Source organism: Camellia sinensis, chromosome 1, assembly GCF_055761805.1.
Source record: "Camellia sinensis isolate YWXY chromosome 1, ASM5576180v1, whole genome shotgun sequence".
Lineage (NCBI taxonomy): Eukaryota > Viridiplantae > Streptophyta > Magnoliopsida > Ericales > Theaceae > Camellia > Camellia sinensis.
Genome location: NC_138961.1, coordinates 247431987 through 247444129, shown reverse-complemented (window position 1 = coordinate 247444129; position 12143 = coordinate 247431987). Strand labels below are relative to the sequence as shown.

General features: G+C 33.7%; 1 long non-coding RNA gene across 1 annotated transcript; it reads left to right on the top strand.

The window, feature by feature from the left end:
• Positions 1-7406: 7406 nt before the first annotated feature.
• Positions 7407-8262, top strand: LOC145805645 (uncharacterized). The gene is made up of 3 exons (XR_014347925.1): positions 7407-7845; positions 7977-8035; positions 8166-8262. It is a non-coding gene; the product is annotated as an uncharacterized LOC145805645 (long non-coding RNA).
• Positions 8263-12143: the final 3881 nt, after the last annotated feature.

Here is a 12143-nt window from a genome sequence, read left to right as displayed (position 1 = left end):
AAGTTAACTTTACCTCAAGATGCAGAACCAAAAAAAAATTACACAGTTAAGAATAGTAAACTGTTAAGGAGAATAAATGTATGAAAGACTTGAGAACATTCAACTTATATAAATGTTTCCATATCAATGTAGCAATACACATATATCATTTTAACAAAAATTCAAGTTTCACAGTTATAACAAAACTTTTTAAGTAGAAATCGACATTCCAAGCTCACCACAAATAAAATTGAAGCGATCCTCGCCTAGGAGTTTTGTGAAAATATCCGCCAATTGCTTGTCGATGTTTACAAATTCAAGTACAATATTCCATTTTTGAATATGATCTCTTAAAAAATGATGTCAAATTTCAATATGTTTTGTTCGTGAGTGTTGAATCGGATTTTTGCTTAAATTGATGGCATTAGTATTATCACATTTAATAGGGATATAATCATAATGCAAATCAAAGTCCTCCAATTGTTGTTTCATCCAAAGTATTTGAGCACAACAACTTCCGAAAGTTATATATTCAGCTTCGGCCGTTGATAAAGCAACAAAATTTTATTTTTTGCTAAACCAAGATACTAATGCGTTACCAAGAAAGTGACAAGTGCCACTGGTGCTTTGTCTATCAAGTTTGCATTCGGCAAAGTCGGCATTCGAGTAACTAATTAAATCAGATGCAACATCTCTAGGAGAAAACAGTCACAAATTTTGAGTGCCAACAAGATATCTAAAAATTCTTTTAACAGCACTGAGATGTGATTCCTTAGGATTTGATTGATATCTAGCACACATACAAACACTAAACATAATATCTGGTCTACTTGCAGTTAAATAAAGAAGTGAGCCGATCATACCTCGATATTTTGTTTGATCAATGGACTTACATTTTTCATCATTGTCTAGTTTAATGGATGTACTCATAGGTGTTCCAGCTATTTTTGAGTCATACATACCAAACATTTTGAGTAGTTCTTTTGTGTACTTAGCTTGATTGATAAAAATTCCTTCCTTACATTGTTTGATTTGAAGCCCAAGAAAATAATTTAGCTCCCCCATTATACTCATCTCAAACTCACCTTGCATACACTTAGCAAATTCCTTGCACAAGGTTTTATTAGTAGCACAAAATATAATGTCATCCACATATATTTGCACAATAAGTAAATCATCATTTTTAGCTTTAACAAAAAGTGTTATGTCAATCGTTCCTCTAGAAAAATTATTTTCAATCAAAAATTTACTTAATCGTTCATACCATGCACGAGGTGTTTGTTTCAAACCATATAAAGATTTTGATAGTTTAAAAAAATTATTTGGAAAAGCATGATCTTCAAAACCTGGGGGTTGTTTAACATAAACTTCCTCATTTATAAAACTATTAAGAAATGCACTTTTTATGTCCATTTGATAAAGTTTGAAGTCTCTAAAACATGCAAATGCAAGTAACATGCGAATGACTTCTAATCTAGCAACCGGAGTAAAGGTTTCATCGAAATCAATACCTTCTTCTTGATTGTATCCTTGTGTAACAAGTTTAGCCTTGTTTCTTATAATTGTGCTGGATTCATCAAGCTTGTTTCGAAAGATCCATTTGGTACCGATAATGGTATGATCTTTAGGTTTTGGCACAAGTTCCCACACTTCGCTTCTCTCAAATTAGTTAAGCTCTTCATGCATAACTATCATCCAATGTTCATAGAATTCGACTCCTTGAAAGTTTTTAAGTTCAATCTGTGAGAGAAAAGCCAAGTTACTACAAATATTTCTAAGTGAAGAGCGAGTTTCAATACCTTCTGTAGGGTCACCTAGGATTAAATCCTTAGGGTGATTATGAACAAACTTCTATTCTCTTGGCAAGTCATCATTGTTTCCTCCTTCTTCTTGAGGTGGGAGAATAGGTTGTTCAATCTCTTTGTTCAACTTACATGGTTGGTTCTCTGCTTTATAGATACTTGAATCCTTCACATTTGGTTCAAAATCAATATTATCACTAACAATTTACTTTTGAGCAGAGATGTTAGTTTCATCAAATGCCACATGTATATATTTTTCCACAACAAGAGTTCTTTTATTAAAAACACGATAAGCTTTGCTAGTGAAGGAATAGCCAAAAAAAATTGCTTCGTCAGATTTTGAATCAAATTTACCTAAGTTATCCTTACCATTATTATGCACAAAACATTTACAACCAAAAATATGCAAGTGACTAATGTTGGGCTTTCTATCATGCCAAAGTTCATACGAATAGGTCTAATTAATGCACGATTTAAAATATAGCATGCGGTGTGAATGGCTTCGGCCCAAAAATATTTAGGAATATTATTTTCGCAAAGTATTGTTCTACTCATCTCTTCTAAAGTTCTATTCTTCCTTTTTACTACACCATTTTGTTAAGGGGTTCTAAGTACTAAAAAATTATGTCCAATACCATGCTCATCACAAAACAATACAAATTTCTCATTTTCAAGTTCTCTACCAGGGTCGGTTCGAATATTAGTAATAAGAAAGCCTTTTTCATTTTGAATTCTACGACAGAGTTTTGTGAAAGAAGAAAATGTTTCATCTTTGTGTGTTAAAAACATAACCCATGTAAACCTTGAATAATCATCAATAATAACAAGACAATAACGTTTACCACCTAGACTAGATGTCATTGAGGGACCAAATAAATCCATATGCAATAGTTGTAAATGTCTAGTTGTGGAAATATGAGATTTTGATTTAAATGATGTTTTAGTTTGTTTTTCTTGTTGACAAGCACTACAAAGATGATCTTTTTCAAATTTAATTTTTGGAAGTCCAATGACCAAATCCTTCCTCAAAAGTTTAGCAATTAAATCCATATGAGCATGGCCAAGTTTTCTTTGCCATAACCAACTATTTTCATTATTAATATATAAACATTTAACATCACTAGTATAGAGATCATTAAGATGAAAAACATAAACATTATCATGGTGATTACCAACGAATAAAGTTTGATGATCATTTGTGTTTTCAATTGTGCAATGTGATTTATTGAAAATAACTCGATTACCCTTATCACATAATTGACTAATACTAAGTAGGTTATGCTTAAGTCCATCAACAAGTAAAACATTTTCAATAGAAGGGTTAGGAAAAATACCGATGCTACCAATACCGATGATTTTTCCTTTCTTGTTGTCTCCAAAAATAACAAGGCCTCCATCTTTGGATGATAGTGTAGTAAAGAAAGATTTATCTCCGATCATGTGTCTGGAACATCCACTATCAAGGTACCACTTCCCTTTTTTAGCTTTGGACTTAAGACAAACCTATAAGATGACAATCAAGTGTTGGTTTTTGGTATCCATAGTTTCTTGGGTTCTTCTTTGTGACGCCCCAAATTTTTTTTTTGAAACGTCATAAGATTTAAATAACAATAACTTGCTAGATAAAATTTTAGCTACTAATTGGGAACTTTTAAATTCTTACATAGTCAAAGTCCAACAACAAAATAAAACTACAAGTTCACACACAACGTCACAACATAGTTGAATACTAATACAAGAAATAACAGGATTTTATTTTGATAAAATTTTGACTCTAAGTTAGCCAAGGTTCGATATTAGCAGTAGCTCCAATTTCAGCCTCAGTCCCTTTCTCGACATAATCTGGCATGAAACGCCAGGGCAACAAAATATATGCCATGAGTTTTGTAACACAGTAAGAAAACATAACCAACCTACCATTCTTTTTTTGAGAGAAAATAATGAGATTATAAACACGAGATAATAATATAATTGTAAACATAAATTACAACCAATAAAATAATTCAAATAATTTTAATAACTTAGGTGACCTTTGAAATCTCGCCAAAGAGGTTTAACTTACCAACCACTAAGTCATGGCCACGGTTAATTTGGAAACCCCCCCTTGGTCAAATATTCAAGAACTACCAAAGATGCCCACGCCCGGAGTTATATACCCAAGCCGTGACATCCGTGGTCTGCCCCAAAGGAACGGTCTGCCAGGGAATGCGTGCCAGCTGCACATCCACCCTTATTCCAAAACCAAATAATGATAAGGGTTCAAATAATCCCCGTGCCATCTTAGGGTTTCGCGACACAATTTACTTAAAAATTATTAAAAACCAGGGTTCACCCTGAATACCCGGTATTAGTCCTTTATCAATAACTTTATATATTAAACACAAATTATTCAATTCTCAATCACCAATAATGTCATGCCAACAAAAAAAAAAAAAAAAACTCCCAACATAAAACATTATACATGTCACACAATAATAATTCAATGTCTAAAATTTAACAGACAATTAATTTAAATCATGGTATAAACATAATAACTTAGATATTAAAATTTTAAATAAATTATTTACACAATCCTAAAATTCGTGCAATTGAACAGAATACTCAATAGGGATGTTTGGGTCACTTTTCAAAAAGAATTTCAGAAAAATAAGATGTAAATAATCCTGTAAAATTTTCAGCAATCTTTATGACACAGGTTTGTCACATTTCCTTACATTAATTCCATGCTTAATTTTATAGATCAAATCCATAATCTAAAAATTTATCATGAAACTAGACTTCTCAAATTTCATCTTTTAGTTAGAAATTACCAGATTTGGCTTAGTATATAATTTTAAATAAATTTCAAATACATAGTAAAATTTGTCTCACAGTTTCAGATTTAGTTAAAAATTTGTATAAATTCGTAAAAAGCTCACAAATTGTTTCCAAAATTCCTGGATGAACTAGACATCATTATCAACAACTTTGTAGAATAAATCATCTCGAAATTTTGAGTATAAAATTGTCTAAAAATTCGGGCAACATTCTGGCAAATTCAAAACAGATTAATTATTTTCAATCTTCTCTTTAAATGTATAAGCTACACATGTAAGCTTATTTCTTTACAATAATAAGATGATTTTAAGACTATCAACATCTTTAAACACTTGATATACACATCACAAAATTCCTACACATATATATAAAATTTCTATTTATGAGTAGTCATTTTAATCACAAGAACATAATCTGAAAACTTCACTAATAAAAAGAAATGAGAGGGTTGAGAGGGTTTTCTTACATAATAGTAGGATTCAAATGGGTAACGAAATGGTAGAAAATTTTTGCTTCCTTAACCATCCCCTCTTCTTTTCCTTCTACTGAATCTCTCCTCACCCGTATATATTTCTTTTGTTTGTATGTGAGAATAAACGTAGTCTATCTAGGGTATATATAGACAGATCTCTCTCTCTCTCTCTCTCTCTCTCTCTCTTTTTCTCTTTCTCATTATGTTATTCTCTGCCACAATTTTACTGTATCCAAGAGTCATGATGTGGTGGAATTTACAAAGCCTACATGCAAGTTAGCATGTGGCATATCCTTGCCACCGAATCTGATTCTTTCCATTTTTTTTAACTAATAAATTATAACAATAATTATTGAACATCCAATATTTTTATTCTTAATAAGGTCTTTGTTAGTGATTGAATTGGGTTAATTTAAAACTTTTTTTTTTTTGCACTATTATATATTTTAGGTAGATTTTGAATAACATTAATTAATTAATTTATTTATTTATTTTCTTTTAAGAATAATTTAAATATGGGTTTTCACAATCTACCCTCCTACAAAAAAATTTCATCCTCGAAATTAATTCGTACCTTTAGAGTCAAAAAGTTGAGGGTAATTGGCACGCATCATATCTTCTCGTTCCCACGTTGACTCTTCCGTCTCACGATGTCTCCAGAGAACTCGAACCAACGGTATAGTTTTACATCGTAATTTCTTCTCGCGATGATCTAAAATTTTGATAGGCTTTTCTTCAAATATCACGTCTTCATCAAGGTTAATTTCCTCCCAATTGATGATGTGAGAAGAGTGTGGCTCGTATTTTCGTAGCATAGAGACGTGGAAAACATTATATACTCCAGCCAATTGAGGTGGTAGAGCCAAACAGTATGCCACTTCTCCTATTTTGTCCAAGATTTTGAAAGGCCCAATGAAGCGAAGTGACAACTTTCCCTTCTTTCTGGAACGAACAACTCTTCGGCGAGGCTGTATTTTCAGAAATACATAATCTCCAACTTTAAATGCTAAAAGTCTTCTCCTTTGATCTGCATAGCTTTTCTGCCTACTCCAAGCGGTCTCAAGTCTTTGCCTAATTAGTTTCACCTTCTCGGTAGTTTCTTGAACTAACTCTGACCCTAAAAGAGGTGCTTCTCCGACTTCTGTCCAACATATTGGTGACAGGCAAGGTCGTCCGTACAAAGGTTCATACGATGCCATACCAATACTTGCTTGAAAACTGTTATTGTAAGAGAATTCGACTAGTGGTAAGTGTTTCTCCCAACTACCCTTAAAGTCCATCATACAAGCTCGAAGCATGTTTTCTAAAGTCTGAATTGTTCTTTCTAATTAACCGTCAGTTTGAAGGTAAAAAGCTGTGCTAAAACACAACTCTGTACCCAAGGTTTTTTGCAGACTTTGCCAGAATTGTGACGTAAAACGAGAATCACGATCTGTAACGCCCTCAAAATAATAACATTAAACCAACATTTTAGACATGCATTGATACAAAAGAAATCAACCATTTCTATTCATCAGAGTAATTCTTACAACTGTATTATATGTTAACAACAAAAGCAAATGCCCTAAGGGCTTATAGCTTTCCAAGTTAACACTTGGTTACAAAAAAAAAAAGAGTACTAACTCAATACATATTAAGCCCTTGGCTTGAATTTACATGTAATACATCAAAATAAACAAAAGAAAGAGTCCTCAACTCTCATCATCATCCAAGCTATGTCTTTGGGGGTAGCATACTACCTGTACCTGAAAATAATGTCCCATAAAGGGTGAGCCAACGCCCAGTAGAGATATGCTAAACACAGTATGAGCAATAACTAAGACATCAGCAATTGATAAATGTTCAATTTTCATCAACCAATTCATAACCCATTTCCATATCATGACCACTACGTTCATGTTTCATTTCAGTTTCCATGTCTTATCAATTTCACAATTTACATCAATGGCTCAGAACCTGGCCAACTACTTATATGAGACAGTGACTCATATTAAACATTTCTCATTATCACAATGGATAAACATACTAGTTGTATCAACATCTCAACAGGTAAGCATACAAGCTGTACCCACATTTCAACAGATATGCATATTAGCTATATCAACACTTCCAATGACAAGCATATGAGCTGTATCGACACTTCCAATGACTAGCATATGAGCTGTATCAACACATTATCTGACAAGCATATGAGCTGTATCAGTGGAGTCCATCCCCTATCTCCTCCCAAACAACATCCGGTTTAGAGGTCCATCCCCTATCTTTCCCTAAACCGTGGAGTGCATCCCCTATCTCCTCCCACATACACACAATGCATATATACACAAAGGTAGGGCTGGGCATAGGGTCATCCGACCCGCCCAAACCGCCCTACCCGAACCGAACCGCACGCATGTGGGCGGTTTCGCAAACACATTAGGGTAGGGTGCGGTTTGGATTTTATATGAATTTCGGGTTGCGGGCGGGTTGCGGGTTTGAACCGCACCCGCCCAACCCGCCCGCATTTAATTTAATTTAATTTTTTTTTTCTTCCAAACCAAATCTAACCGTCCATATTTCTTTGACTCACCAACTCACTCATATAACAAAACAAAAGGAAAAAAAAAACCCTAATATCTAATCGGCTTCTCCTCCTCCTCACTGACTCACTCTCTCTCTGAGTCTCATCTCACTCTCTTCCTCACTCTCTTCTCCTCGGTTCTGCAGTGTGCACACACGCACCGATCGGCGATCGATCACTCTCCTTCTCAGCCGATCTACTTCATTCATTCACAGGTGAACTCTATTTCTCTCAATCTCTGTCTCTCTCTCTCCCGATCGTTGATTTGTTGTCCGATCGTTGATTTGTTGTGGATGAACAATAGAAAACTGATTTTTTTCATCTCCGACTCCGATCTACTTCATAGGTGATCTCGCAGGTGATCTCTGATTTTTTTTATCATCACACAGCCGATCTGCTTCAAAGGTGAGCTCTCTCTCTCAATCTCTCTCTCTCTCTCTCTCTCTCTCTCTCTCTCAATCGTGGATGAACAACAAAAAAAGAACTGATTTTTTTCATCTATGATTTTTTTTCATCTCCGATCTACTCTTCGCAGGTGATCTCTGATTTTTTTCATCATCGCACAACCGATTTTGAACATTGCACAGCCGATCTACTTCACATCACAGGTGATATCTCATCTCTGATTTTTGGTGGACGAACAGATTTGATTTTTTGTGGACCAAAACAAATCTGATTTTTGTTGTGGACCAACAGATGTGATTTTAATTGTGCCTTACTTGAATCTGTTTTGATCTTAGTTTATTAATTTTTGGAATTCAGATTATTTAATTTTTGGAATCTGTTTGTTTTATTTAAATCTATTGAATCTGTTTGTTTTTGGTTAATTTTTGGAATCTGTTTAATTTTTGATTAAATCTGTTTGTTTTTGGAATCTGTTTTTGATTAATTTTTGATTAATTTTTGGAATCTATTAAATCTGTTTGTTTGAATCTGTTTAATTTTTGATTAATTTTTGTTTTTATTTTTGTGTTTAATTTCTGTTTGAATCTGATTATTTAATTATTTAATTCTGTTTGAGTCAGCCATATAATTTCTGTTTGAGTCAGCCATATAATTTTTATTTAATTTTTGGAATTCAGATTATTTAATTCAGATTATGTAATCTGTCTGTGTCTTAGTTGAATTTGTTTCTTTTATTTAATCAATCAGTAGAATCTGTTTATTTAATGGAGGATAGGATAGTATTTTTGTAATCCCCTAGTTTGTAAAATTGAGTATAGAATAATCTGTTTGTTCTATCTGTTTATTTAATCTGTCTGTAAAATTGATTCTGTGATTGTATTTTTGTAATTCAGTTTAAATGGAGGATAGTGTTCAATCTCCCGCAATCAATCTTGTACCTCCGGAATCCTCTAATTCTCAAATGAATCCTCTCTTAGTCGAACCCAAACCTGAACTTGAACCTAAGCCTCTTAGACTCCCAAAGAGAAAGAGTGAGAGTGGAGGGGGGAGAGCACCATCCACAATTTGGGATCATTTTGACAAGGTTGTAGGGACCGATGGGAAGCGTAGAGCCGTATGTAAATATTGTAAGAAAGAGTATATGGCTGACTCTAGAACTCATGGGACTAGTAATTTGAGGAGTCATACACCCAATTGTAAAGAATATCCAAATAGGGATACAGATGGTCAACAAACACTAAATCTTAAACCGAAGCAAAATGAAGAGGGTGTTGAGGTTGTAGCAACAATTTTTAATTTTGATACTTGTAAAAGGGCTCTTGCAGAGATGGTGGTCATCGATGAGTTGCCATTTAGATTTGTGGAGGGTGTTGGGTTTAGAAGATTTTGTAATGTCATGCAACCCAAATTCACACCAATTCCCTCTCGTCAAACCATATCTAGAGAAGTGCTCAATATATTCAAGAATGAAAGGGATAAGTTAAAGAAGGCCATGAAGGGTCGTAGAATTTGTTTTACTACGGACACTTGGACATCTATTCAGAATTTGTGTTACATGTGTTTGACCGCTCATTTCATTGATGATAATTGGAAACTTCAAAAAAGAATCATAAATTTTCAACAAGTTAAGGATCACAAAGGAGAAACATTGGGTCGAAAAATTGAGTCGTGTTTGATTGAGTGGAACATTGATAGCATATTCACCTTAACAGTTGATAATGCTAGTTCAAATAATCTTACCATTCAATATTTGAAAACGATAACCAAAGATTGGAAGGGGACTATTTTGCAACATGAGTTTATTCATATGCGTTGTTGTGCACATATTCTTAATCTTGTTGTGAGTGATGGGTTGAAAGAAATGGATGATTCTATTGCCAACATTAGACTTGCGGTGAGATATGTGAGGTCTTCTCCTCATAGGCATGATGTTTTTAAGAAGTGTGCGGCCACACTCAAACTTGATTCAAAAGCTCTTGTATGCCTAGATGTACCAACTAGGTGGAACTCTACCTATTTGATGTTAGAGGCCGCCGAAAAGTATGAGAAGGCTTTTAACCGATTGAAGTTTGTGGATTCCAACTTTGAACCTTATTTCAAGGATGTTGATGGTGGCATAAGAAGAAGTCCGAATGAGTTGGATTGGACAAAGTGTAGAATTTTTTTGAGGTTTTTAAAATTATTTTATGTTGCAACCAAGAAATTTTCGGGGTCTCTCTTTGTTACTTCCAATGCTTTTTACAAAGAGATGTTTGTTATTGAAAGCAAAATTAATCAATTAATTTTAGAGGAGGATGATACTTTGAGCACAATGGCAAAGACTATGAAGCTAAAGTTTAGCAAGTATTGGGGGGATGGAAGTAAAATCAATTTGTTGTTGTATGTTGCGGTGGTTCTTGATCCTACCAAAAAAATGACATACTTGGAGTTTTGTTTTTCCAATTTATTTCTTGGAGATAATAGGAAGGTGGAAGAGATGGTAGACAAGGTTAAGAGTTGCTTGAGTCGTTTGTATAGCCATTATGTTACACTTTATCCTTCACATGAGAAACTTCCAAGTGTGAGTGAAGTTGTGAATATGGTGGAAGATGATGATGATGATGATCCCTATTCTTTAGTTGACTCCCAATTTAGTTCCTATTTGGAGGGGCGATGCACTAGTGGATCTAAGTCGGAATTGGAACAATATTTATCCGAGGTTGAACATTTTGCAAAGAATCAAACATTTGAGATTTTGGATTATTGGAAGGTGAATGCAACCAAATATAGGGTGTTATCACAACTTGCTAGGGATGTGTTGGCCATGCCTATTTCTACCGTTGCATCGGAGTCGGCTTTTAGTACGGGAGGGCGTATTCTTGACCCATTTCGTAGTTCACTCTCACCTTCTATGGTTGAAGCTCTTGTATGTACTCAAAATTGGCTTCAAAGCAACCTTCCAATTTCTCTTCGAAAAGCGATGGATGATGTGGAAGAATTTGAGCAATATGACTCGGGTAAATGATAATTTATTTATCTTTATTTTAATTTGTATTATTATTCATTTTCTAATGTAAGTTTTATTAATCTTCTCTTGTTGACTTCTAATTAGGTACTTTGGAATCAAGCTCATCTTCAACTTCAACCTATAATGTTGATGCTATAATTGATGTCTAATATCCATTTGTTCATTGGTAATTTTTCATATACTCAACACATTTTCTTACTATATTGAGATGCAATATATAGACATTTCTTTATTTTTTCATTTCTTACTATTTATAATTGAAGATCAAAGTTTATATTTTTTCAATTTGTTTGTGTAGGGTTCATCAACCAAATGCATGGAATTGGAATTGGAATTTGTTAAAGTTGAATTGGATGTGATTCATGAAGATGAAGTTTGATATTTTAGAAGTGTTTCAATTTTATTTCATGGGTTTGTATTGAATGAAGTCTAAGTTTGACAATTTTTTTTTTTAATTGCGTTTTGGTTTTGGATGAATGTAACTTAATGCATTTTTATTTTTTTTTTGGCATTTTGGATGAATGTAAGCTAATGAAGAATTTTTTTTTTTTCTTTTTTTTTTGGGTTAGGAAGGATGAATGTTTAATTTTTAATGTAGGATTTTCTTATTTGGATTATGAATGATGAATGTAGGATAGGATGAATGCAAGTTAATGATAGAATGTAGATTTTGAATGATTTGTTTAGGTTATGAATTGAATTTGTTGTGTTTTTTATTTTATAAGTTTTTTTTATAAGTTTTAGTTCATTAATTATTAATGTTGGAGTATTTTAGAAAATATGAGAAAAAAGGTTCAAAATAAAGATTGACAAAATGAGAGAAAAAAAAGGTTTAAAAATAATTTTTTGGAAAAAAAGTTCAATCCGCAAACCGCCCGCAACCGCCCGCACACCCGCGAACCCTATCCGCACAAACCGCAAACCGCATTGCGGGCGGTTGCGGGTTGATTTTTCCCCAAACCGCATAGATGCGAGCGGGTCCGAACCGAACCGCAAACCGTCCTAAACCGAACCGCGGACACCCCTACACAAAGGTCATATACACAATCAATCAATACATAACGTTAATGTATTCTGTTAACTGTCATATTCTATGACATA